General features: G+C 37.0%; 1 protein-coding gene across 24 annotated transcripts in view; it reads right to left on the bottom strand.

The window, feature by feature from the left end:
• EHBP1 (EH domain binding protein 1) overlaps window positions 1–27,323 on the bottom strand; it is a 583,640-nt gene that overhangs the window by 240,994 nt on the left and 315,323 nt on the right. The window lies entirely within an intron of this gene.

The raw sequence follows: 27,323 nt of genomic DNA, 5'->3' as shown, positions 1-27,323 counted from the left end.
TTCCCTGAGCTCTAGCCTCATGTTCTAGCCACCAAGACCTCAGACTACTGTATCCGAAAAAACTCCAGCTAATCCCTTCCTGAATTCTTGATCCACAAAAACTGCAAATAACTCAGTCAAGGACTATGGTCTACACAAGTGGCAGAAAATGATCATTAGGTTCCAGGGAACATTCAGCAGGCTTCAACCTGTATTGCTTACCACAATACTTAGTTGGTTATATATGAGAATGCAATATGTACAAATATTGCCCGAAAAGCTTGGGATACAGAACGGTAATAATAAGCAGAAGGGTCAGAAAAAATGAGACGTCCACTTCTGACAGATAAGGAAAGGATTATATGGGTTGGAAAGAAAGAAAAATATTTCATTCTTGTGTTTCATTTTGGGCAAGGAGTCAGATTTCCTGGAAAAGACTAAACTGGTGATCTTAAAGCACAGAAGGAAAGTTTAAAACTATTTTAGGGCAATCCAGTAAAAATACCAGAAACCAATGGAAGAGAAAGTAGGTTATAACAGAAAAGTAAAAGAAAAGACTGAGCCTTGAATATGTACTTTAATAAGGAAAAAACAAACAAACAAAACATTTATTTAAATGAGTCTGACTTGGGGGGAAAATCATTCACATATGCAACTGCCTTTTGCTTATATCTTTCCCCTCAATAATCTGTCCTCACCAATTCTTCCTGCTTAATAATATTAGCACCCAAATAGTCAAACTAGAAATCTGGAAATCATCGTAGACTCTCTGACCTTCCTCAACCCTCAGAACTGACTGAGAATTAACACCAAGAATACCACCTTCTAAACACCTACTGAACCTCTCTTTCCTCTTTCTGTCTGTACCTGCTAAAGTCACTGTCCCAGTTTAGGCTCCTGGATAACTGAATTAACTGCCTATCAGAAATTCAGCCCTTCAGTTTTACATAGTTCAATTCATTCTCTACAGCAATATTTTTTAAAACTGTAAGCTATGACCCATTAGTGGATCATGGCATCAATTTAATGAGTTGCAGAATCAATTTAATGGCTTGTAACCAGCTTTCTAAAACATTAGGAAGAAATACTAGCATGCATCCCACAATAGACTAAGATGTGTTTCATAAATCTTTTCTTATATGTGTACTGGATCTATAAGTGTATACTGCATCATAATATGAAATGTACTTAGTGCTAAAGCACTGATCTTTCAAAACAAGTCTGATCATTTTACCTCTCTACTTAAAACATTTTTATACCCTAAATGGCACCCCACTCCAGTACTCTTGCCTGGAAAATCCCATGGATGGAGGAGCCTGGTAGGCTGCAGTCCATGGGGTCGCTAAGAGTCGGACACGACTGAGCGACTTCACTTTTACTTTTCACTTTCATGCATTGAAGAAGGAAATGGCAACCCACTCCAGTGTTCTTGCCTGGAAAATCCCAGGGACGGTGGAGCCTAATGGGCTGCCATCATGGGGTCGCAGAGAGTCGGACACGACTGAAGTGACTTAGCAGCAGCAGCAGCAGAGCTAACTAGCAGAGAAGGCAATGGCACCCCACTCCAGTACTCTTGCCTGGAAAATCCCATGGATGGAGGAACCCAGTAGGCTGCAGTCCATGGGGTCGCTAAGAGTCGGATACGACTGAGCGACTTCACTTTTACTTTTCACTTTCATGCATTGGAGAAGTAAATGGCAACCCACTCCAGTGTTCTTGCCTGGAGAATCCCAGGGACGGGGGAGCCTGGTGGGCTGCCATCTATGGGGTCGCACAGAGTCAGACATGACTGAAGTGACTTAGCAGCAGCAGCAGCAGAACTAACTAGAGTCATAAATCAGAATCATACAGGGTATACGCAAATTTGTATGTATACCGTCACCCTGCTTATTTAATTCATAAGAAGAGTACATCACAGGAAATGCCAGGCTGGATGAATCACAAGCAGGAATCAAGATAGTCAGGAGAAATATCAGCAACCTCAGATATGTAGATGATACCATACTAATGGCAGAAAGTGAAGAGGAACTAAAGAGCCTCTTGATGAAGGTGAAAGAGGGGAGTGAAAGAGCTGGCTTAAAACTCAACATTCAAAAAACAAACATCACAGTATCTGGTCCCATCACTTTATGGCAAACAGATGTGGAAAAAGTGGAAACAGTGGCAGATTTTATTTTCTTGGGCTCCAAAATCACTGTGGACAGTGACTGCAGTCACGAAATTAAAAGATGTTTGCTCTTTGGAAGAAAAGCTATGACTATGACAAACCCAGACAGTGTATTAAAAAGCAGAGACATTATTGAGCCAACAAAGGTCTGTACAGTCAAAGCTATGGTTTTTCCAGTAGCCATGTACAGATGTGAGAGTTGAACCATAAAGAAGACTGAGCACTGAAGAACTGATATTTTTGAATCATGGTGCTAGAGAAGACTTCTGAGAGTCCCTTGAACAGTAAGGAAATCAAACTAATCAATCAATCCTAAAGGAAATCAACCCTGAATATTCATTGGAAGGATTGATGCTAAAGCTGTGATACTTTGGCCATCTGATGTAAAGAGCCTGATTGAAAAGGACCTTGATTATGGGAAGGATTGAGGCGAGAGGAGAAGGGGGCAACAGAGGATGAAATGGTTGGATAGTATCACTGACTCAATGGATATGAGTTTGAGCAAACTCAGGGAGATAGTGAAGCACAGGGAAGCCTGGCATGCTGCAGTTTGTGGGGGTCACAAAGAGTTGGACATAACTTATCGACTGAACAACAACTAGACCCATAGGTGATTCTGATGGGAAGCCAGGTTTGGGACCCAGAGTCCCCTGGGATGAAATTCAGAATCTTTCATATAGCATACAAGGGCAGCCACAATCTAGTCCTTGCTCATCTCAGTAGTGTCAACCCCTTCTGCTCTCTCCATTGCGGGTAGGAAGCTGTAGCAAGTCTACCTCTGCCAAGGTTGTCTCCTCTGTCCCTACCCCAGATCCCGTCCTTCTCTACAACTCTATTTGTGGGTAAACTTTTTAAAGTCTTCCAAGCCACAGTTCATAAGGCCTCTCTAAAACCTCCCCCATGTCTCTGACAGACATAGGCACTCCCTGACAGCCTCAATGGACCTTCCACCTACCTCTTTCTAGCATTATCACTGTATTCTCATCATTTGCTCACAGATCTGCTTCTCTGACTAGATTGAAAACACGTTGAAAACCAAAACCTTGTCTTGTCTATATACCCAAAATCTAGGAAGTAAATGCACAATCAGCTTTACAGTACCCAGTATAATGAAACCCCCAAAGCATTCATTCTGTGACTCAATTAAGTAGGATAATAGTCTCTTTTGCAAGAGTTTAATCCTACTCTCCTTTGATTGTTTTTTTTTAATTGAGATATAACTGACATATAACATTATAATGGTATTAGGTATACAGTGTAATAATTTGTTATATGTATATATTATAAATGATTATTACCACAATAAGTTTAAATATTTATCACCACACATGGTTACAATTATTTTTCTTGCAATGAGAACTTTTAAGATCTACTCTCTTAGCAACTGTCAAATATGCAACACAGTAATGTTAAGTACAGTCACTGTGCTATATACAGTTTGAAAAGAGGAAAAAAGCCAGCAGAAAAATACTTTTAGAAAATATTTATAGTAAAAGAGCTCTAAAGGCATATATTATTGATTGCTTTAGCTAAAGAAGTTTAATGTGTATTCAGATAATGTAAATAAATCCTACAGATTTCCAGTGATCTAATTAAGAGTTTTATCCTATTTCATGCCACTGAACCATTTTTCGAAACTTTTTCTTAAATTTAATGAGAAAGGAGGAATCCTTCAAATTTATTTTACTGATTATTTCCAAACCGACTCCATTTTGTAATAATTCAGGTTTTATAAAAGCCAAGAATTCAGGACAAATACAAGAAATGAAAGAAAAAGCAAGAAGAAACTTATATCAAAAAATTCAGGCTAAAGAAAGTGGCAATGGAGTACCTCTCCCAAACTCACCACCCTCATCCCCCACTCGCTAAGGACAGCTCTGTTCTTCTTAGCAGGCAGTGCTTATATTTAAGTTACACACACACACACACACACACACACACACAAGTACAATGAGAGAATTGTTCTCCTATTAAGCCATTCTACAAACATTTAACACATTCAACACATATCTCTCCTTTCAGCATATTCTCAAGTGTTCTGACCAGTCTAGTTTACTCTAATGATCTAGTTGAAATAATCAACAAACACCACAAGGCAATTCAGATTGCCGGGATCTGAAAGGTAAATAACTCCAGGGGGAAAAAGCATTAGGGGAATAATGACAAACTGCTCCTCACCTAGCTACAAATTGTCTGAGGATATACTGATATTATATGTAACTAACTCTTTTGTTTAAAGTTTGCAAAAAGCAATGTGGAGAGATGATAGAATATAAATGTCTTTATTATTGTGGTCCTTATGATACATTTATGTTTGATATAGTTAGATTCTATAAAATTTAGGTGACAAAGAGTTGATTCTGATGCTCTTACACAACTTAAGAAATATCTTTCTCATTACCTCCATTTCTTAGTAATGAAATATCAATTACTGTCAATCAAATGTCAAAGGCAAGACAGGAAAAGGAATTATAAAGTTTCTGTGTATTGATCAGAATTTCTCCAAAATAATTTTTATTGAAAAACAAGTCTCTTAGGGCAAAGAAGAATATTCTTTAAGAACTGAATTATTTTAAAGTAGCATATTCATCAGAACAATGTTTTATCATACTATTGAGCATAAGATTGCTATTATAAGATACTGTATTTCAACAGCTGCTAGTTGTCAAAATGCTGATAAAAATTAATCATTATATCCAATTTATGTAAGACCAGAGAGACATACTAAACAAAAATGTATCATTAAATTCATGGTATAAAAAATTAGTGACTATACTATAAAGAAAACAATCATACAAAAAATTTTAAAAGAAATCAGGTATTGAAAGAGAAAAAACTGGTAGAATAATAGATTATTTACAGTGAATTGTGAATATTTTATTTTTTGGAGAGCTTAAAGGTGTTAAAATACTAGTATAGTTTTGCATCTTCAAACTGGTAACTTTCCAAAATGGAGCTGAAGTACACAGGTAAATTGTTTCCCTAACCAGTTATGCCTCTCTCTTATAAAGTCAGCAATTTTATTTTAACAGAATATAGTTCATGAAACTACTCCATTTGCTGCTCTTCTGTTAGCAATAGCACCTATATCCAATTATTTATAGCAAATGCACCTATATCCAATTACATAATGCAAAGTTTCAATTCTATACAAATAAATAATTAAACTTAGATTTTTAAGAGTCTGGTTTTGTGATTCACTTCATGGTTGTCTTAGAGCAAAAATTTATGTAGAAGCCTTCAACCTATTAACTACACCTTAAATTAGGTTGATGTGGCAGTAAACTAGAATGTCAAAAGTCCATTCGATTATGACAACAGAAGTTTTATTTACATATTACTGAGAGAACAGAAAAGAGAGACAAGTGAAAGTAGCAAACTGAAAAATCTTAAAACAAATACTTTTCTATTAAAAGTCTGGAGTGTCATTAGAACCCTACTGTAAAACAATTACCAAGTTTCTGTTCTTTGTCGGGGAGAAATAAGACCTCATGCAGATTCATAACATCTTATATGTGCTAGTATCTTTTACTGCTGAATTTCTATGAATAAACATGTAAAAAATTGTTCAAATACACTGCTGGTTTTAAATATCTCTGGTGCAGTATTAGAGGTTTATTTTGATAGCTGACTATCTTATTTATCAGCTTCCTCCCTCCAGTTGGCAAAAAATAGAATTGAAAGCAACTCTGGTTGTCTTTCTCTCTTAATCATCTATATGAAAGGCATTTGAAGGTAGCTGGCAGGAAGCAAGAAGAATAAACTAAATGGCTCCAGCAATTTAGAAGAAAGACTGCAGTATATCACTGTGACTCAATAATAACTATATAAATTATATGCCATCAAATTCATTTGGTATAAAGTTCAGACAATTTTTTAGTTTATAGAAACTAGAATGCACAAGGCTGTGGTATATTCCTTAACTCCCAGAAGTCACCTTTTAGTCAACTTACATTTGTCTCCACAGACAGACAGTTGTTAGAGACACGGTAATCATCCAGTAAAATGCTTTCTATTTCATTATCAATTTTAAATAAATAGAAATGTCTATTACAATGCAAAAGTATTATGCCTCTGCTTTACTCCCTTTAGTTTTAAAGCTTTTTGATGAAATGTAGACATTAATTCAAACCTCTAACAAATCTAAACTTTTAAATTTACTCAAAAATGTTACTTGGGGCTATAAGATAGTGCCTTCTACTTACTGTTCTACAAAAAGTATAGTAGTTTATAGGACTTTCCCAGTAGTCCAGGGGTTAAGACTCCATGCTTCCACTGCAGGGGCCATGGGTTCAATCCCTGGTTGAGGAACTAAGATCCCAAATGCTGCATACATGGCCCAAATAAAACAAAAATCCAAAATTAAAATAATAAGCATGGTAAATTAAAGATAATAGAATATTAATAAAAGGGTTAGGTGGTGGTTTAGTCGCTAAGTCGTGTCTGATTCTTGCAACCCCATGGACTGTAGCCCACCAGATTTCCCTGTCTGTGGGATTTTCCAGGCAGGAATACTGGAATGGGTTGCCATTTCCTTCTCCAGGGAATCTTCCTGACTCAGGGCTCAAACCCAGGTCTCCCACACTGCAGGTGGATTCTTTACCGAGTGACCAGGGAAGCCCAATATAAAGGTTAACTACTATCTAAAGGTACAAAGTAATAAAAATAGGTTATCCACATGATTGTATCATATCACTCAACAATATTTTCAAAAATTATAAAAACTACCAGGCGTCCTTAAAATGTTCTGGGCAAAGATTTCATTGAAAATCTGGTTATTGTTTGTTTGTAAAGGAACTTCATACACAAACTTTCACTGCATTTTAAAGAGATCTCAGTCTTCTGAAGTCAACCCATGTAACCACCCCTAAAGGTCCCAGGATTCATGGTTAAGAGCCTTCAAGTTGTGTGACAGCAAGCAGGCTATGGTATCTATCTCCAGCGCCTGTCTACTGAGGGAAAGATGATTTCACAGGTCCAAATGATAGGGTAAGTCACTCCATATTTCAATATATATATTTCTGAAATCTTCTGCTTATAAAGTCTTGCTCTTTCATCAAGAATATTCAATTGCAAAGCCTGTGATCATGAATTTCCATACCTGTTTTTTTAACCTAATCAATTAACTAAGTAATTCCTTTATTCTCTCAATTTTTCCTTCCAAGTTTATTGTTTTCCCCTCATTTGTAAAGTCTCTCTTCCATTTATTACTAACATGTATTAAATTTCTTATTATATACCAAGCATTACAATAGATTCTTTTTATGCCTTTAATATCATTATTCTCACCTACTATTAATATTTTGTAAGATATCTCAGTTTTATAGATGAGAAAAGAGGTTCTGAAAGGACAACTAAGTGTAAAGTCCAAATTTACACTGCTAATAAGTATGATTCAAAACCAGCTCTGACTGAGTCCTTGGGTCTTTGGCCTTGTTTTCCTCACTATCTAACACTTCTCCAACTTTTCCTCTCGACTACCCTTAACAGTAAAGGAGTAGACTGCATATCTCTGAGGACCTGGAAAGTGTAAGATTCTGTGGAGATTTCATCAAAAAAAATTCCTTTAAGTATATATTAGAGAAGAAAATTTACAATACAGAAAGACAAAAACTGCCACATACCTTGAGGGATAAACACAGGTAAGTCTGAAGAGCTCCTAGAATGTTCTCAATAATTCAGTCCATATTAACCGATGCACCTGAGATTTCTGTTATATTAATACTTTTCAACTGTCACTATACACTGAGCAATAGCACACATCACTAGCCTTGTTTCATGTGTGTATCCCTCAGATCAGCTTGCAGCATATGAGGGGAGACACGCTTGTGCATTCTCTGTAGTACTTCATTAGTACACTTAGGCTTTAAACCCAGTGTTTAGGACAATAAATCTTTGGTGAGTGAATGAGCAAATAAAGGGTAAATCCATGGGCTTCAGAGTCTGAAGACTTGAGTTTAGGACTAGGCTAAGTTGTTTTCTTTGTGCTTTAGAGCGGGTCACTTAACCTTGCTGAGATGAAGAAATTATAATAATACCCACTTTAGAGAGGTTTCATAAGGATTAAATGTGTGCTATATGCTTAATCATTCAGTTTTAGCTGATTTTCATATAGTCATAAGGTAGAGGAAATATTGAAATTTACTAAGCAATTTCATAAGATGAAAAACTTTTTAGAATTCTAAGGATCCCAATAATACAACTTATCAGTCCCTTGTGTGCTGTGCTTAGTCGCTCAGTTGTATCAACTCTTTGCCTCTTTGTGACCCCATGGGGTGTAGCCTACCAGGCTCCTCTGTCCATGGGGATTCTCCAGGCAAGAATACTGGAATGGGTTACCATGCCCTCCTCCAGGGGATATTCCCAACTCAGGAATCGAGCCCAAGTCTCCTGCATTGCAGGCAGATTCTTTATCATCTGAGCCACCAGGGAAGTCCAAGAATACTGGAGTGGGTAGCCTATCCCCTCTCCAGGGGAACTTCACAGGAGTTCCTGGTCCAGGAATCGGATCAGGTCTCCTGGCTTTGCTGGCGGTTTCTTTACCACCTGAGCTACCAGAGAAAGAGATACTTTGATAACATTCTGTATTCTTTAATAAAATTTTTCAAATATTACTTATGATTTATAAAGTTATTCATTGATCCATTGATATAATTTAATTTCAAGAGGCAGGTGAAACAAGATCTTAAAATGAACATCATTTTGTCTAGCTAAGTAAATTTAGAAAGAAAAGTAAACTGTAATAAATTCCAATAAAATACAACATCTGTTTAATTGATCTAAGTTTGAGGGCACAAAATCATTTTCATAATGGAATACATTTCACAATGTATAAAGTACTGTCTTATATACTCATCCATCCCATTTCATCTTCCAAATTTTTAATTTGCTGAAAAAGTGCATAAGCAGGTGATCCCCAATGTTCCTAAGGCACCTCCCTTCTGCACCAGAATTCTAATTCAGTAGGTCCAAGTTGGGTTTCCCTGGTGGTCCAGACAGCAAAGAATCTGCCTGCAAGGCAGGAAACCTGGGTTCAATCCCTGGGTCAGGAAGATCACCTGGAGAAGGGGACGGCTACCCAGTCCCGTATTCTTGCCTAGGGAATTCCGTGGAGAGAGGAGCCTGTCAGGCTACAGTCCATGGCGTTGCAAAGAGTCAGACATGACTTAGCGACTAACACTTTCACTTTTACTTTTAGGTATAAGTTAGAACCCAGGTATCTGATTTGTTAAAAAAGGACATGGATGATTCAAGGCAGGAATACTTAAAGACTAACAACATCAACAGTTCTTTCTGTTACCACTATCATCCACAACGTGAACCATATAAATTGATGGATTCACCACAACTATACAGTGAATTTTTAATTCCTTAATTATCATATAAGTCAACTAAATAGTTATAAATTACTACAACCCTAAAAAAAAATCAACCACTCTTTTAAAAATGAAGTACTCAAGAAAATAGTCTATTGAACTATATGCTGTTCCCAAAGTAACCATGATCTCTTGTGGATTGGCTCAAGTTAATCTAGCCACCTAAAGCACTCTCCAAATTTCCTGTAGCTAACTATCAGAAGCACTTAATCTCTTATCTAAAATCTCTTATTTGGATTTTAAGAAAGCAATACAGTGTCTATGCCTATACTACAGTGCCCAGATTACAACACATTCCCAGAGAGGTCTGACGCAGCACCCGATAATCAGATATATTATTTGTACAGCAAAATGAATAAGTATTCACACTAAGTGGAATAAATACTACAAATTGTCTCACTTCAGATCATGACAGGTTTTGGCATCAAATGAGTTTGAACCAAATTTCAAAAAAATAAACACTTAAAAAAAAGTCTTTAAGTAACAGGGATTTTGGATTTTGAGATTACAAATAAAGGACTGCAAAAACTTTATCTTTGAAAATAATATAAATGAATGTACATGCAAAACAACAGACTTACAAATATAGAAAACAAGAGCAGTTACCATTGGGGAAAGGAGGGACAGGTTAGGGTTATGGTTAAGAGATAACAAACTACTAACCACTATGTACAAAATAGATAAGCAACAAGGATATAGTTTAGCATTGGGTATTATAACCATTGCTGCTGCTAAGTCGCATCAGTTGTGTCCGACTCTGTGCGACCCCATAGATGGCAGCCTAACAGGCTCCTCTGTCCCTGGGATTCTCCAGGCAAGAATACTGGAGTGGGTTGCCATTTCCTTCTCCAATACCATTATCGTGTAATAATTTTCAATAGAGTATTATCTGCAAAAAGACTGAATCACTATGCTATACACCAGAAATTAATATAATACTGTAAATCAACTATATGAAAGTGAAAGTGTTACTTGCTCAGTCGTGTCTGACTCTTTGCAACCCCTTGGACTGTGTATAGCCTGCCAGGCTCCTCTGTCCATGGAATTCTCCAAGCAAGAATACTGGAGTGGGTAGCCATTCCCTTCACCAGGGGATCTTCCTGACCCAGGGATCAAACCCACATCTCCTATATTGTAAGTAGATTCTTTACCATCTAAGCCTAAGGGCTTAAGAGAAGCCCTGCTTCACTTGAAATTTAATAACCTTATCTTTTAGGTTTTAACTTATAAATCACCCTCAATAGAAAGCTTCCCCTCATCAATACTGGGTTAGTACTCTTGTGCACATTTAAACCCTATGCTGCTGCTGCTGCTGCTGCTGCTAAGTGGCTTCAGTCGTATCCAACTCTGTGTGACCCCAGAGATCTCCGTTTAAACCCTATACTCACTTCTATTGTAGTGGTTGCCTGTTTATTTCCGCAACCCCCACCACCATCACCATCCTAGAATGTAGGATACTTTGACTCAAGAGCCACATATTTTTCATTATTATACTCTCAAAAACTAGCAAATATCTGAGACATGGTATTCATTTACTAATAGTTAGTGAATGAATACGGAGAAGGCACTGGCACCCCACTCCAGTACTCTTGCCTGGAAAATCCCATGGGCGGAGGAGCCTGGTAGGCTGCAGTCCATGGGGTCACTAAGAGCCGGACACGACTGAGCGACTTCACTTTCACTTTTCACTTTCATGCATTGGAGAAGGAAATGGCAATCCACTCCAATGTTCTTGCCTGGAGAATCCCAGGGACAGGGGAGCGTGGTGGGCTGCCATCTCTGGGGTCACACAGAGTCGGACACGACTGAAGCAACTTAGCAGCAGCAGCAGTGAATGAATACGCAATTATGAGTACCAAGACTTTAATCCAGTGAAGTTTTATATTGCTCTACTAGCTTGATCTGTAAAGCATGATTAACATCAATAAAGATAAATCTCTACATGTTGAACTGGGACAAAAACCAAAATATCTAATCAAAAAGAATACTCAATAGCATATACATGTAATACACATGTTGTTTAGTTGCTAAGTTGTATCTGACTTTTTGCAACCCCCTGAACTATAGCATACCAGGCTCTTCTGTCTGTCCATGGCATTTCCCAGGCAATAATACTGGAATGGGTTTCCATTTCCTTCTCCAGAGGATCTTCCTAGCCCAAGGATAGAACCGCTGTCTCCTGCACTGTAAGTGGATTCTTTACCACTTAGCCTCAGGAAGATACCCTGGAGGAGGGACTATCAACCCACTCCAGTATTCTTACCTGGAGAATTCCACGGACAGAGGGGCCTGGCGGGCTACAGTCCATAGAGTCGCACAGAGTCAGACACGACTGAAGTGACTTAGCACACCGAATGGCACAGGTAACAATATGAAAATAGTGCTTTGTTGCTGCTAAATAAAACTTTTCCTTAAATTTGTTAGCTAGGACATTTTACACAGTAAATTACTACATGAAATAAACTGTTTAACATGAAGTAGTTTCATTACTATTTTAACACAGGGTTTTTCTGCATTACACATAGATAAACACAGTACAGTGGACTTTAGGTGTTAATCCCTGTAAGATCCCTTCCAGTGTCAGGAATTTTAGAATGGAGGGTGTTAAAAAGGTAACTTGCTTTCTTCTAATTAATATAATCTAATTAAACTGACAACTTAAAAATGACAAACAGGCAAGGTGAAAATGGAAAACTAAATAGGTGTTTAAGCAAACAGGTAGTTACACAAGAATTTGGGGTTTTTGAGAATTCTGTCAGGCTCAAGGCATATATGATCATTCTTAGGCATACCTTTCTTTTTCTGAAGTGCAACAAAATTGTGTCCATTATTTTCTTTCTTTTCTAAAAAAAAATATTATTTACGTATGGCTGTGCTACGTCTTTGTTGCAGGACATGAGTTCTTAGTTGCTGTGTGTAGGCTTTCTCTAGTTGTGGCAAGTGGGGGCTACTCTCACTATGGTGGATTCTCTCGTATGGGGCACGGGCTCTAGGGTGCATGGACTTCAGTAGTTATGGCTCACGGGCTCAGTGGTTGTGTCACCTGGACTTAGCTGCCCTGCAGCATGTGGGATCTCAGTTCTTGGACCAGGGATCTAACCTGTGTCCCCTACACTGACTGGCAGATTCTTTACTACTGGACCACCAGGTGAGTCCCCATTATTCTCTTTTAAAGGAGATTAAATTTTTCTCCAGAAACACAATCTGAGATATTTCCAAGCTGAAATAACATACTAAATATTTAATCTAAGGAAAATAGAGGAGAAAAAATAGGGGTGTATGTGTGTGGGTGGGTGGGTGTACAGACTTTTTCTGAAATTTAAGCCCAATGAGAGTGAGCCGAGCGACAAAGTTTCATTTAACTACTAGATATATTTAGAATACTCTACCTAATTTACATAGTCAGTCACCATACAATCATATAAACAGAAAGTTGACAGGATAATTAAAAGATCAGGAAAGGCTGTCTGAAATATGTATGAGTTTTCTATTCTAAATACAGGAGTTTAATTCTAAGAAGGTTGGAGGAAAAGCTCTATTGCTTCCAATATCAAGTTAAACACTTTTTGTATGAAAACAAGAACACATACTATTATTTCTCAAGGGAAAAAATAATTAATTTTGAACCTTAGGTTTATCAGGTCAGAAAGATGATCTATAATAAAGTTTACAAAAATTAAAAAGAAATTTTTTTTATAGACTGATAACCTTTTCTAACATGCCAACAACTTTTAGCGAGTTTCCAAACTGATATTGTTCAAAAGTAGACATCATTCTTTACAGAAGAAATGATACAGTATCTAAGATTAAATAATCTGGTTTTTAAAAAGTAGGGATGAAATAAGTTTATCAAAGTAGTGAAGATGACTGAAGCTGGGAGATGGGTACATAGAGGTTTATTACTCCTTCTACACCTTTTTTTTTTTTACATTGAAGTACAGTTAATTTGCTTCCCTGGTGGCTTAATGGTAAAGAATCCTTCTGCCAATGCAGAGGATACAGGTTCAGTCCCTGGGTTGGGAAGATCCCTTGGAAAAGGAAATGGCAACCACTCTAGTATTCTTGCCTAGGAAATCCCACGGCCAGAGGAGCCTGGCGGGCTACCGTCCATGGGGTCACAAAAGAGTCAGACGTGACTTAGAGACTAAACAACAACACAGTTAATTAACAATGTTCATTTACAATGTTCTGTTAGTTTCTGGTGTACAGCAAAGTGATTCAGATACATATAGAGAAACATACCTATATATACCCTTTTTCACATTCTTTTCCATTATAATTTATTAAAAGATATTGGATATAGTTCCCTATGCTATACAGTTTAAGACTTTGTTGTTTATCTATTTCATATATAGTAGTTTATATCTGCTAATCCCAAATTCCTAATTTATCCCTCCCCTCCCCTTTTCCCCTTTGGTAATTGAAGTTTGTTTTGTTTTGCTTTCCACTATCTGTGAGTCTGTTTCTGTTTTGTAAATAAGTTCATTTGTACTATTTTTTAGATTCCATATAATAAGTGATATCACATGATATTTGTCTCTGACTTACTTTACTTAGTATGATAATCTCTAGGTCCATCTACATTGCTAGGAGTGAAAAATTGGCATTATTTCATTCTTTTTTATGGCTGAGTAGTATTCTATTGTGTATATATATACATCATATCTTCTTAACCCATTCATTTGTCAATGGACATTTTGGTTGCTTCCACGTCTTGGCTATTATTAACAGTGCTGCTATGAACACTGTGGTGAAAGAATCTTTTCAAATTAGAGTTTTCGCTGGATATGTTCAGTTTTTTAAGAAACCTCCATACCATTCCCCACATCAGCTGCATCAATTTACATTCTCATCAACAATGTAGGAGACTCCTCCTACTTTTGTGTATGTTTGAAACAATCTTAAATTACTAAGGTGAAATTAAAAAAAAAAAAATTAGGTCAATTAGAATTATGCTTCCCTGGTGGCTCAGCTGGTAAAGAATCTGCCTGCAGTGTGGGAGACCTGGGTTTGATCTCTGGGTTGAGAAGATTCCCTGGAGAAGGGAACGGCTACCCACTTCAGTACTCTGCCCCGGAGAATGCCACGGACTGTATAGTCCATGGGGTTGCAAAGACTTGAACACAACTGAGCAGCTTTCACTTCACTCACTAGATTTATCCAAACTGCTAGATTTGTACAAAGGAAAAGATCATCAGAGGTCTTACATATACTGTTTTAAAATTTCTGGATTATTTAGAAATCCAAAAGGGTCTAAGACTCTGAGGTTATAAGAAAAGAACATGTTTGAGAAGTTTATACTAAAAGAATGGCCTAAAAGAGACCTAATAATATAGGGATTTTCCATGTATCATTCTTTAAATGTAAATTGGTTAGTACTGTGTAGGACAATACTCTCTCTCAGCAAGTAATCATTATGGCTAAGCATTTGTTTTTTCTCTTTTTAAAGAAAAACTAAAGGTAATTTATCAAAATATGGCTTTGTGAAATCAAGGAGATCGAGATACAAACTTGATTTTAGAGGAAGACAAATTTAAATTTAATATAGTCAAAAACTATGTAATTTTATACTGTTTGCACTGTATTGTTTGAGCTGTCAAGGGCGGCGACGAGAGGAGTTACCCCGAGTCCGAGGCCAGGGACGGCGGGTGGGAGGAGCAACCCCACCTCCAAGGAGACGTGGCTGCACGGGCGCAGGAGGGCCTAGAGGAGCTATCCCATGTTGAAGGTCAGGAAGGGCGGCGGTGAGGAGATACCACTCGACCAAGGTAAGGAGCAATGGCTGCGCTTTGCTGGAGCAGCCGTGAAGAGATACCCCACGCCCAAGGTAAGAGAAACCCAAGTAAGACGGTGGGTGTTGCAAGAGGGCATCAGAGGGCAGACACACTGAAACCATACTCACAGAAAACTAGTCAGTCTAATCACACTAGGACCACAGCCTTGTCTAACTCAATGAAACTAAGCCATGCCCGTGGGGCAACCCAAGATGGCCGGGTCATGGTGGAGAGATCTGACAGAATGTGGTCCACTGGAGAAAGGAATGGCAAACCACTTCAGTATTCTTGCCTTGAGAACCCCATGAACAGTATGAAAGGCAAAATGATAGGATACTGAAAGAGAAACTCTCCAGGTCAGTAGGTGCCCAATATGCTACTGGAGATCAGTGGAGAAATAACTCCAGAAAGAATGAAGGGATGGAGCCAAAACAAAAACAATACCCAGCTGTGGATGTGACTGGTGATAGAAGCAAGGTCTGATGCTGTAAAAAGCAATATTGCATAGGAACCTGGAATGTCAGGTCTTCTGAACTGTGGTGTTGGAGAAGACTCTTGAGAGTCCCTTGGACTGCAAGGAGATCCAACCAGTCCATTCTGAAGGAGATCAGCCCTGGGATTTCCTTGGAAGGAATGATGCTAAAGCTGAAACTCCAGTACTTTGGCCACCTCATGCGAAGAGTTGACTCATTGGAAAAGACTCTGATGCTGGGAGGGATTGGGGGGCAAGAGGAGAAGGGGACGACAGAGGATGAGATGGCTGGATGGCATCACTGACTCAATGGACGTGAGTCTGAGTGAACTCCGGGAGTTGGTGATGGACAGGGAGGCCTGGCGTGCTGCGATTCATGGGGTCGCAAAGAGTCAGACACGACTGAGCGACTGATCTGATCTGATCTCTGATCATCTCATTCCTGGTGTAATCTTGTCAGGTGAATTTGGTTGGGCAAGCAATCTTGTTCAACACAAGCCAATAAAAGAAATAAAACTGAGGATCATTTATAGTACTGGCTTGGAATTAATATCCCATCCTATCCATTTAAAAGGCTTCTGGAAGTAGGATCAAATAAATGGCAATTAAAAAAGACACCAAGGACTCAGATTGTCCTTCTCACTGGTCACATGTAAAAATTATAGAAAAGACCAGATATGTGGCCCCAAGAAAAAACATTTTAATGGCCCATAGATCCCCTCCAAGGAGGACATAGCACTTCCAATTGATCTCTATGCCTATTATTAAATCTATTAGGTTCACAGATAAAAACCTAGAGGTCTATTGCTCTGTAGTGGGGGGCTCAATTTTTGTTTTGGTTGGCTTGGGTTTTTTTTGCTCTTCTGTTCAATGATCTCATCAAGAATCGGATTCATTTTGATATTTGGCAAAACTAATACAGTTATGTAAAGTTTAAAAATAAAATAAAATTAAAAAAAAAAAGAATAGATACTAACCTAAACTCACAGGTGTCTCTCTTGCCTTTATCTGATCTTTCTTTACTCTGCTTTCAATGTCTTTTTTTTGCATAACCTCATTTTTCCTTAAAAACTAAGCTTCATAGCTACTTCCTGCAGTAAGTCTTCCTAGACTCTGCCATCTCTTTTTCTCATCTTTCTTTCTTTACTTATATGACACCATTACTAGATGATAAACTTTAGGAGTACAGGTTACTTTATTCTATCAAATAAATCTTTAGTTTTTCAATGATTCATCATTATTTCATATAGCAATAAGAAAGAAAAAAACACTACCAGTTATAACTGTAGGACACCAGAAATGTAAGGTGATTCCAAAGAAGCTAAAATATGAGGGAAAAATATTCATCTCAGAATCGATGAAATTCTGCATGTCTTGACTCTGTATTTCAGTATTAATAAAATATCTGGGCATAAAGTCATGCATATTAAATGTTTGCAGAATGACTGGATAAATGAATTAATTAATCCCAGATTGGCGCTTTTCCTTGGTATGCATTTTTTGATTCATTCAAAAAACCAAAAGAATATAAAGAATAAAAAATTTAGACTTTAAAAACTAAGACCTATGAATATATTTTGCAGACAAAGGTTCTGATTTCAGTTGGATAATGTAAAGCACCAGGAAGGAAAATTTTTTTTCTAAATATAACTGTTATGGCTTCACATTAAAAAAAAAAAAAGAAGAAAACGCATAATGTCAATTGCTGGGTGAATAAACATTATTATATTATGGTAGATAAAACAGAAATATGTTGTTTGTAGTATCCATTCTTGATAATGTGCACTAATAATAAGGAAAGGAATTGTAAATAACAAAGGATAATTTAAAATTCATTTATAATTATTTTTAAAGTATATTCATATTGTAACTAACATAGACTATCAGGCCCAGAGTTAGATATTAATAACTAACTAGCACTTGTTAGTGGCTCAGATGTGAGCCTGCAATGCAGGAGACCTGGGTTCGATCCCTGGGTTGGGAACATCCTCTGGAGGAGGGCATGGCAACCCACTTCAGTATTCCTGCTTGGAGAATCCCCATGGACAGGGGAGCCTGGCAGGCTACAGTCCATGGGGTCAAAAAGAGTCGGACATGACTGAGTGACTAAGCATAGCACAGCACTTGTTAAGTAGAAGAAAACAAACTGGTTCTTAACCTTGGATTAAATTTATAAGGGGAAGATGCTGGAAGTCAAAATCTGAAAACTTTAGAAAGATGAAAATATTTTAAAGTTTAATCCAAGTGAGAAGTTTACAAGTTGCCTTGACATTCCTGAGGTAATGGTGAGGTCTAGATACTACTAAGAAGTATACGTGGTATCAAGGAGTAGAAAACATAAAATCCTACAATAATAACTTTAGAAACCTATCTTCCTTTCCTTATATTTTTCTATGTCCTCTAAATTAACATTATGAAAATAACTCCTCTTTACTGAGCTCGCTGCTTTACATACATTATTGCTAATCTTCAATAACTTATAGAGTAGATATTAACACTATCATTTTATACCTGAGTACACTAGAAGCTATAAAAGATTAAATAACTTGTTCAAGGTCACAAAGCTAGCAGTGGTAAAATCACCTCTAAAGTTTTGACTTATGTATAAGTAGCTTTTTGGTCCAAAGAAGAAAGCTTGGCAAACAACTGGGAAATCTTCTCTGTGCCCAGAAACAAAAGAAAAAATAAAATGAAGGCAGCATTATCTCAACTCAACACAAAGAGGCAGGAAGGCTGCCTTGAGAAAAAACATGCAGAATTCTGGTGACTGATCAATTCTGGAATTCCATTTTGTAATATCTAACAGCAGTCAAATAATTAATCTCAATAACTTTTAGACTGAATATGTACAATAATTAAAGACTACATTTACTAATCTAATACATATATATTTCACAAGTTTATCAGTAAAGAAAGTAGATTTAAAACTTCTCTATGATTCTACAATTTCAAATTATTTATTTTCATTTTGCCACTATGGGAAATCATTATTGCAAAGGAGTTAAGGGCAAAGGCCACAGAGAAAGACAAGACTGGATAAAATCCTGACTTCTTAGATATATAACCTTAAGCAAATTACTTAACCTCTCTAAGACTCACTTTCTTTATCTGTAAAATAAGGTTATTAGTATCTGACTCAGAGGGTTACCACAGTGAGTAAATGAGATAATGTGCATATAGCATTTCACACAGTACCTGATATACAGTAAGGATCCAATAAATTTGTTCGAGTAATATATTTTGGAGATTTTTATGTTTTATTGGGATATTTTATACTAAGCAAAAACTTTAAATTTTACTGATTGTGGGGTTATAACACAGAGTGCTAAGAAAATAAAGACATTTGACATCATCACATATATACATATAATTCAGTGTTTACTTAGGGCAATGACACTCCAATTTCTTTCACAGATCACGTGTTTTTATGAGACAGTGCTATAGGTCAACCTCTCTGGATAGCCCCAACAGCTCAACCTGAAGAAGATGTGACTTTTTCCAGATGAAAATATGCAATTAACTAATCTATTTGGAGTTGGGATTTTAGTTGAACTCTTACTTAATATATTGCATATATATCAGAACATTTAAGGGGATCTTAGTTTTATGGATTTTGTAAGTTTAATTTTTAAAATAAATAGATTTAGTATTCATGAATGTTTTACTCACTGACTGCGTTTTTCCCCCTCCCAAAACTGTTCTTCCTCTGCCTTCTTCCCCTGGATAAATGAAAGTTCCTTTCTTCCTATTGCTTAGGCCAAGCACCTTGGCATCTTCCTTGACTCCTCTGTTTCTTTCATGTCCCACACTAACTCATCAGCAAATCCTCAGCTCTACCTTCAACATATAACCAAAGGGCTACACATCCAGGGACAGGAGGAATTGCTGTGGCCTTTCTTTCAGTCAATTTACCATAGTCTGTATGTGGAAATAGGAGTCAATACCTAGAAGCAGAGTCCCATAAGCAGAATATGGACTCATAAAAAGACATGAGCTAATATGCAGAAGCAAAGTCAGTATGTAAGGTATGTGCTTACTCAAGGTTATTAGTATCTGACTCAGAGGGTTACCACAGTGATTAAATGAGATAATGTGCATACAGCATTTCACACAGTACCTGATACACAGTAAGGATCCAATAAATTTGTTAGGGTAATATATTTTGGAGACTTTTATGTTTTATTGGGATGTTTTATACTAAGCAAAAACTTTAAATTTTACTGACTGTGGGGTTATAACACAAAGTGCAAAGAAAATAAAGATTAAAATTCCATTTCTGAATGCTCTTTGGAGCATGCCTTCTCAGTCTTGCAACAATTTACCAAGAGACATTCATAAAAAATCCAAACTTTAAAAGAGAAAAAGACAGACTGTTAGTCCTTTAAAATTCACTAGGTCTTCTGTATGTGATAAGGGAAACATATTTAAAACATAAAGCAGAGCACAATATTGTAACAGGTCCCTGCTGCTGCTACATGACCACAACTGTTTCTCTTAGAACAGAGTCAATTTCCTCATCCACCACTGAGGGGAGCTATAATCTAGGAAAAGGTTTATATGGCGCCACAAGGTTATTTTTCAACTTTCTCAAACCTTAATATACTGATTTAATAGACTCTTATTAAAATACCTTTTAAACTAACTTGACAAGTATACCTGAACTCTCTTTTGGAGGTGTTAGAAGAAATAATAAAGCTTATTATCTCTATGGAACCATAACAGTAGAATCTGTATTCTTCCTTGCTTTTTCTTTTTAGCACTTATTTAACATACCACATATGTTAACATATATTTAACATACATTACATATTTATATTATCTAACACAGTATATATTTTACATGCATTAATTTTTATTCTTTCTCTCTGACACGGAAACTCCATGAGGAAGAGATTTGTTTTTGCTTTATATACCACTCTATTTCCAGCACCTAGAACAGTGTCCAGCACAAAATACATAATCAGTGAATTAACTGCTACTGAATGAATGAATGAATTCTGGTTCATTTATTTGAAAGCTTCAGATATATTGTAGTGAAAGTGAAAGTCACTCAGTCATGTCCGACTCTTGGCAACCCCATGGACTACACAGTCCGTGGAATTCTCCAGGCCAGAATACTGGAGTGGGTAGCCATTCCCTTCTCCAGGGGATCTTCCAACCCAGGGATTGAACCCGTCTCCCAGAAGTTCCAATGAGAAACATTCCTGATGTTCTGGTGTCTTTAGAGAATCTTCCAAGCCTCACCCTCGCCTCTGTCCGCCCCAGTCTCTTTCCTCCTCCTCACAGGAGCTCCACCGGCCCACAAAGCCATCACGAATCCTGCTTTCCGGAGGGGACGCTCCAGGGCAGAGTCAGGAAGTGACATCACCCAGGTGGGATGGGACGGTGCATCTGACCGACAGGACTCCCTGCAGGTGTCTCCAGGTCAGGCTGGCAGGGGGGTCGGGGATGAGAGCTGCCAACACCTGGCGGTGGGCAGGACCTCACCGGCTCAAATAGTTAACTGCTACTGCCTGAAAAATGTAATGTCTACTTACCATGAATTTAGATTTAAAAGAAAATTTCTAAGAACAATTTTTCAATCATATAGATGAGTATACAGAGATCCCATGAGAATGACTTAGCATATATTTATAGTAGAATATCTCTTAAATGATCTGAATGTCACAGAGAATTGGTCAATTAAAGGGGAAAGTTATGAATATTGATACACAAACATTTAATTTTGTTTAATATATATTAATGTGTTTCATTCACCAGTCTTAAGAGTATAACTTTGTTGATCATCCATCTTCTCATATAATCAACAGTTATAATGTATCATTAGTATATTTTCAATCACTTATTTTAAATAATTTTTGTTAGAGTATAGTTGCTTTACAATGTTTCTAGTTTCTGCTGTACAGCAAAGTGAATCAGCTATACATATACATACATACACTCTTTTTGGATTTCCTTCCCAATGAGGTCACCACAGAGCACCGAGTAGAGATCCCTGCATTACAGAGCAGGTTCTCCTTGTTGCTATTGTTCAGTATCTCAGTCATGTCCAACTCTTTGCGACCCCATGGACTACAACACTCTGGGCCTCCCTGTCCTCACCATCTCCCGGAGTTTACTCAAACTCATGTCCATCGAGTCGGTGATGCCATCCAACCATCTCATCCTTTGTCGTCCCCTTCTCCTCCTGCCTTCAATCTTTCCCAGCATCAGGGTCTTCTCAGATGAATCAGCTCTTCGCATCAGATGGCCAAAATACTGGAGTTTCAGCTTCAGCATCAGTCCTTCCAATGAATATTCAGGACTGATTTCCTTTAGGATTGACTGGTTTGATCTCCTTGCAGTCCAAGGCACTCTCAAGAGTCTTCTCCCAGCACCACAATTCAAAGGCATCCATTCTTCGGCGCTTGGTCATTTTTATTACCCAGCTCTCACATCCATACATGACTACTGGAAATCCATAGCTTTCACTAGATGGACCTTTGTTGGCAAAGTAATGTCCCTGCTTTTTAAAATGCTGTCTAGTTTTGTCATTGCTTTTCTTCCAAGCAGCAAGCATTTTTTAATTTCATGGCTGCAGTCACCATCTACAGTGATTTTGGAGCCCAAGAAAATAAAGTCTGTTACTGTTTCCATTGTTTCCACATCTATTTGCCATGAAGTGATGGGACCGGATGCCATGATCTTCACTTTCTGAATGTTCAGTTTTAAGCCACCTTTTTCACTCTCCTCTTTCACCTTCATCAAGAGGCTTTTTAATTCCTCTCTGCTTTCCGCCATAAGAGAGGTATCATCTGCATATCTGAGGTTATTGATACTTCTCCCAGCAATCTTGATTTTGGCCTGATTCCAGCCCCGCAATCTTGATTCCAGCCCAGCATTTTGCATGATGTACTCTGCATACAAGTTAAATAAGCAGGGTGACAATATACAGCCTTGATGTACTTCCTTCCCAAACTGGAACCAGTCCATTGTTTCAGATCCGGTTCTAACTGTTGCTTCTTGATCTGCATACAGGTTTCTCAGAAGGCAGGTAAGGTGGTCTGGTATTCCCATCTCTTGGAGAATTTTCCAGTTTGTTGTGATCCATACAGTCAAAGGCTTTAGCATAGTCAATGAAGCAAAGTAGATGTTTTTCTGGCGTTTCCTTGCTTTTTCTATGATCCAGTGGATATTGGCAATTTGATTTCTGGCTTCTCTGCCTTTTCTAAATCCAGCTTGAACATCTGGAAGTTCTCGGTTCACACACTGTTGAAGCCTAGCTTGAAAGATTTTGAGCGTTACTTTGCTAGCATGTGAAATGAGTGCAACTGTGTGGTAGTTTGAACATTCTTTGGCATTGCTTTTCTTTGGGACTGGAATGAAAACTGATCTTTTCCAGTCCTGTGGCCACTGCTGAGTTTTCCAAATATGCTGGCATATTGAGTGCAGCACTTTCACAGCATCATGTTTTAGGATCTGAAATAGCTCATCTGGAATTCTATCTCCTTCACTAGCTTTGTTCTTAGTGATGCTTTCTAAGGTCCACTTGACTTCACACTCCAGGATGTCTGGCTCTAGGTGAGTGATCACACCATCGTGGTTATCTGGGTCATTAAGATCTTTTTGTATAGTTCTTCTGTGTATTTTTGCCATCTCTTAATATCTTCTGCTTCTGTTAAGTCCATACCATTCAGGTTCTCCTTAGTTATCTATTTTATATATAGTATCAATAGTATATATCTGTCAATCCCAATTCCCAATTCATCCCACCTCCCTCTTCCCCCCTTGGTAGCCATAAGTTTGTTCTCTACATCTGTGTCTCTATTTCTGCTTTCCAAATGAGTTCATCTGTATCATTTTTCTAGGTTCTACATATAAGCAATTCAGTCATCTTTAAATGAAAGCAATATATAAGGACAAAAGAGAAATATCTGAATGCAAAATCCTTTCAGATTTTCGTAAATTTTTCCCCAATTTTTTACAGTTGAGTTTCCACACCAGATTTGACTGCAATTTTTAACAACTCACTTCTATCAACTCTTTCTAAAGCATTTTAACAGTTTTCATGAAATAATTCCTCAAACTGATAGTTCACTGGCCTAGGAAATATCTAATTAAATTATATAATTACAACAACAGGCCAGTAGCATAAGAGGTCTTGTAAAGGGTCAAAAACAGCTTACAACTCACTTGGGAGAGGAGTATGTGGAAGTATGTCAGAGAGTAGCCCACTAACCATGTTGACACATGTAGGATTAAAACCAGTATGTCTTATGGATCGAATGCAAAGTATGAGGTAATCCATGTAAATTAAGTACAGATTGATGAGAAGAGTTTCTACTGTAATGACATATGGATCCTTCATATACTATCTCACTGTCACTAGAGTCTACTTTTTAAATTTTTCTTCAATATAGTTAATGGATGCTACTGTAATTCCTCTCTTAAAAAGAATACTCCTTTAAGGATACTGAATTTGACTAGATCATTCATTTACTCACTCCTTCACCAAACATAAATGGAGCACCTACTACACAGAAGGTGTTATATAAAAAAAATTGTAGAGGATACAGAAATAAACGGAATAGAACTTCTCCCCTATTAAATTTACTTAGCCAAGCAAGAGCCCTGTTAGCACCTCAGAAAACTGACCTAGGTTTTTCCAGAACATAACACACATGCCCAATTCTAGTCTATCTTCTAGGTGAGAATATACCACTTTCTTTTGTTTTGTTTTAGGTTTAATTATATAAACTCATTCTTTCACATTAAATAGTTCATTATTTATGATGGCTGTCTTAATTTAAAGTATGTAAATTAGTTATGTTCTCCGTTAAGTTGATGCATTTTAAAAGAGTTTAGTCACAACATGAGCATTCATGCTTTTTCCCGTGAATTAAGAGTAAAACAATTTCACCATACTTAAGAAGTCTGGTAACTTTAACCTATGTAAGTAAATAATGGATACATTTAATATTTACCTTTTTCTGTTTAAACTTTTAAAAAATATACATTATGTTACTCAAATAGGTCAAATCCCATAAATGTCTCTTAAAAAAAAAACTATAAAAACAGGTAAAAGTCAATAATTAAAAAAATCATAAATTCATCTAATAAACTATTTGTTATTTCTTGCACTAGGTTCCTAGCAGTCATCATTATTATTGCTGTCACCATGATTAATAACTGAGGAGTTGTGTGTTCCTCCCACATGCTGAATAATTTTACTTAACTTCACATTAGCTCTTCAGCACCTAGAGTCCCCTAAATTTTGACCATCTCTTTAAATATGGTGATTTTTGTTTTTTGTTTTTTAAACACCCACGGCTGAGAAATTAGGTTTCTACTAGAAAAGCCAGTATCTTCTTTTGCATAAAAGGGAGTTGAAACCACAATTCAATTTTCTTTCTTCCTTTCTAATCTGGCATAGGAAATGACTATTATAGCAACAAGAGTAGGGGGAAAGAACTGTTGTGCTAAAAATGTTCAGAATAGGAAACTTGCAATAATACTCCCAATTCATTCCAGAAATAAAAATATACAGAAAATACTGAATATATATACCAATATTGACTTTTAAAGAAAGATGTAAATTAGGGAGTTATTAACTGATTCCAAAATGGCATGCTAGATAACTTTTAAATATTTCATTCCCCATGAACTTGAAAACAAAAAATTTGATCTATAAAGAGATAATATTCAAAAAAGTTTATAAAAATATTCCTATTTACGGAAACAAAGTTATGGACCTAGAAAATCCCTATGAGATGATTTAGTAGAAACCTTTCATTTTATAGATGAAGAAATTAAGCCCTGGAAAATAATCTCAAGGTCACCAGCTTTGAAGGCACATCAGGATTTATACACAATTCTAACCAATCCAAAATTCATGTCTTCTCTACACTAGGATATGGGAGAAAGGAAAATGCATTTTTTTCAAATAAGGAGGCAGAATTACAAGAAGTCAGAAAATCTTTCATCTATTAAAAAGCATGATGATGCCTGGAAAACTCTACAAATGCAGTGTTCTCTCCACGACATAACTCAGAGTAAGGTCTCCAAAATTTCCTGATGACACAGGAAAATTTAATCTCCAGTAAACAGTTCAATTAAAATAATGGTTTTATAAAGTTTTTAAACAGTATGAATAATAGTTAAAAGTCACCTATATTATTTTTATTAGATTTTTATGAATCTAATTTAGCAATAAACACTAGGAGAGAAGAAATGCTAATGTATTTTATTTTCCATTTTCCTACTATGGCCATCCCCTCTTCAATCACTTTAGCAATAAATAGGCAAATCAGCTAAATAAGCTTCTGAGCTTATATATATTTTTCATAAAATGGATATAAATATACTCTTCAACTTGAGAAACATATACTCCAATATGGAAAGGATGATTCAAAATATAACTTTTTATCTCATGATCCATTTAAACCTCACTGTCTTAATTTTAGTATTTTTCTATGCTGTGCTTAGTCGCTCAGTCGTGTCCAGCTCTTTGTGATCCCAGGGATTGTAGCCTGCCAGGCTCCTCTGCCCATAAGGATTCTCCAGGCAAGAATATTGATGTGGGTTGCCAAGCCCTCCTCCAGGGGATCTTCCCAACCCAGGGATTGAACCTTGATCTCCTGCATTACAAGCAGATTCTTTACCATCTGAGCCACCAGGAAAGTCCAAGAATACTGTGGGTAGCCTATCCCTTCTCCTGGGGATCTTCCCGACCCAGGAATCGAACTGGGGTCTCCTGCATTGTAGGCAGGTTCTTCACCAGCTGAGCTACCAGAGAAGCCCAGTATTTCTCTATTGATTTTTAAAATATTTTTTATAAAATATATAACACAGAACTTAAAAGATTTTTCCTAAAATTCTATAGATTTGAATGTACTTTGCATCCAAACCTAATCTGTGGCATATAGCTTTTTTAAATACTTGTATCTTTCAGTAACAGCTTATAATCTATTTCTCAGAAATTTAGAACTGCTGTGCCTCTATTCTAAGATTAATCAGATGTATAATAAGAACACCTTTCTAAACAAATATAAAGTTATTGTTTACATCTACTATTACTTACAACCCGAAATTAACAGGCTAATTCTTTAGTACATCAAGTTAACAGAGCTATATAACAGAGCCATAAATATTGAAAACCGTTAAAACCATCCATGGGGAGAAGATTTTAACTCAATGAAAGCTAGATTTTTGAGGCTGTAACCAATTTCAAGAAATGTAAGTTTGTCTGTTTTCAAAACCTCAACGTTACTCCAAGTACAGTGTTCAAACCTATCACTACAGAAAAGTCAAAACTGTTAACACGTGTGAACCTTTAACACAATGACACTAGTTTGACATCCAGCCACCAGAACTCCTTCCACTGTATTTGGACATGACCTCCCTCCCAAGTTCCCCAGATCTTTATGTCTAAAAATGGCCCAGCTACTGTTCAAAAAAGTGTAAGATTCCTTTTACCACTAAAATATAAAACAAAATCACTTACAGAGAGGAAGAACATGCTGTTTTATAAAGCATGTTATAAAACTGTTATAAATATATTTTACAACTGTAATAAT

This window comes from Bubalus kerabau, chromosome 11 (assembly GCF_029407905.1).
Source record: "Bubalus kerabau isolate K-KA32 ecotype Philippines breed swamp buffalo chromosome 11, PCC_UOA_SB_1v2, whole genome shotgun sequence".
Lineage (NCBI taxonomy): Eukaryota > Metazoa > Chordata > Mammalia > Artiodactyla > Bovidae > Bubalus > Bubalus kerabau.
Note: the sequence above shows the minus strand (reverse complement) of the source record. Positions and strands in the feature narration are given on the sequence as shown.